Below are 2,262 nucleotides of genomic sequence, written 5' to 3' on the forward strand. Positions count from 1 at the left end.
TGCCTCATATCAACTCATTTCTCTCTCCCCTCTCGCTCTGCGCCCTCCGCTCTCTCTCTCACACTCGCTGCCTAGCTGTTGTGGTAAGTGGAGAGGCACTGGGGGCCGCGCCATGCTAAACCACGCCGCACCACGGCACAGAGCGTGCGTGATAAAGTAGTCCCATATCTCAACCAGAGACGTGACCGCAGAGAGGTAACTCGACACGGAGTAAGTCGAGTCCAACCTGTGTTTTTTTTCGTGCATAGTATGTTTTGTCACTTTTATTCGAATTAAATAGCCGTGAAGAGACGCGTCAAACTAGCTGGAATTTAGGGGCGGTATATCATGTCACACGCTGAACCCACGGAGGGTTGCAAACAGCATTGTGTGCTAGTGTGCTCGGATGTTTGCCTAATCCCTCCCCCAGAGAAGTGCTCTGGTTATAAAGCTCATTTATCTGATTAAATTTAATGACTAGTCAGGTATATTCACTAACATATCGACACTCATGGAAGGGTAGAAATACCAAGAAGTAATTAGGACAGCTCATCAAAAATGTTTGAAACACAATTAAAAAATCCTCGTTCTTTACGTGATGATTACACGACGCTCTCCTCAGAATACCGTCCGTGTCAGCTGCCGTGCAGTTTAGGCCACCCCTCACACACACCGCTGCTCTCACACCGGCCCAGCACCCAGTCCAGTCGCTCACAGCAGCTGAGCTCGGCACGGGACGGCAGCCGTCAAAGGTGTCGTTTCGAACGTGAGTCTTCGTCCGTGTCCGTGATGTCCGTTTAGAAGTTTACCGGAGATATGATCGTTTTCGTCATGGCTGAAGCTAAATTCGTGTGTGTGAGGCTTGAGGCTATAACCTATACCGTGAGTGGATAAAGAAACAATTTCCCCCTCTGTCGCCGGCTGTGCATTTTACCATCATGATGTGACCTTGACCTAGGCCAAGGGGCCCTCGGCCCTAACCTCTAGAACCACCATGTGTCTGATGTGACCAACTCCGATAGATCTGTGAAAGTGAAAGTGATGCTTGCAGTAACAGGCTTCCTCTGCCTCGTGTTACATTAATGGCATTTAGTGTGTTAAATCTTCGTTGCTTTTGGAGTTCTGCTTTTATGTTCTACTTTTTGTGAAAATGTGAAGTATGAATGGTGACGTCACCCATCTATGAAAATTTGGTGAGTCTCACATTCTCTTTCCACCTATCCTGAGCCCAGGTTTAAAATGTATTGTGTATCATGTAAGATTCGTACGTTTCTGGTTTCTACATGGTGTTTTGCTCTATAGCGTTCGGTTGGTTCAGAAATTTATTAGATTTCTCGCAATAACTTTCTGTATTGTGGATTTGCAACCCCAATGCTTCCCATCTCACTGAGATTGTCTATTTGCTTGCAATTTCAGTTTTGAATTATACTGAGATGAACGGGAAAGGCATGTAAATTATTATTTGTGTATTTGGTTAAATCCAATCAACTTAGATATTTAATTGTTTAATTTACTGCTGTTAACGTGAAAAATAGTTATTTAAACAGTTTGAATTAGCGTAAAATTAAAAGTTGCCATTTTGCGAAAGTCAGTGTTTTGTTCCCTGAGTTGAATGTTGATCTATCCTTGGCTTTTATATGGGTTCGTGCCCCACGTTGGCTTGAATTAACTTGTGAAGAATTATGGCAATCTGTGTACCTATTAAAAACTACTATTACTCTAATTTTGAAAATGCAAGTGCTAAGTGCTACTCAATACTGTCTTAAGAATAATCATAAATTGATCATTTATATCATGATTAACTCTATTTGAAAACCTCCAGTGTGAGAAGTTTTTGCTACTAATTCAGTGTTGGTTAAAACAAGCTCCTCATCTAATTTCTAAATGCCAGGCTAGGCTAAAGGTGGAAAAATATAAGATAACAAAAAAGGGGATTAAAAAAAAACTTTTTGTCGGATTGCCGCGCGATCCACACAGCAAGGGCAAGAACGCAGGAACTGCTCTGAAAGCAAGAGACGAGCGTGTATCCCAGAAGTCCTCTCAGCCAGGCTTCGCTTTGCCAACGTCCATAATATCACTCTTGCGATCCTCGCCCCTTGCTGCTGTCTGGCCCTGGGCGGGGCGGGGCGGGGCGTTGTGGACCTGCCGTGCGGAGGAATGACTATGACTGTTGCTCGCGCCCTCCCCCTGCCTCATATCAACTCATTTCTCTCTCCCCTCTCGCTCTGCGCCCTCCGCTCTCTCTCTCACACTCGCTGCCTAGCTGTTGTGGTAAGTGGAGAG

Source organism: Frankliniella occidentalis, unplaced genomic scaffold, assembly GCF_000697945.3.
Source record: "Frankliniella occidentalis isolate FOCC.00 unplaced genomic scaffold, Focc_3.1 Scaffold29, whole genome shotgun sequence".
Taxonomy (NCBI): domain Eukaryota; kingdom Metazoa; phylum Arthropoda; class Insecta; order Thysanoptera; family Thripidae; genus Frankliniella; species Frankliniella occidentalis.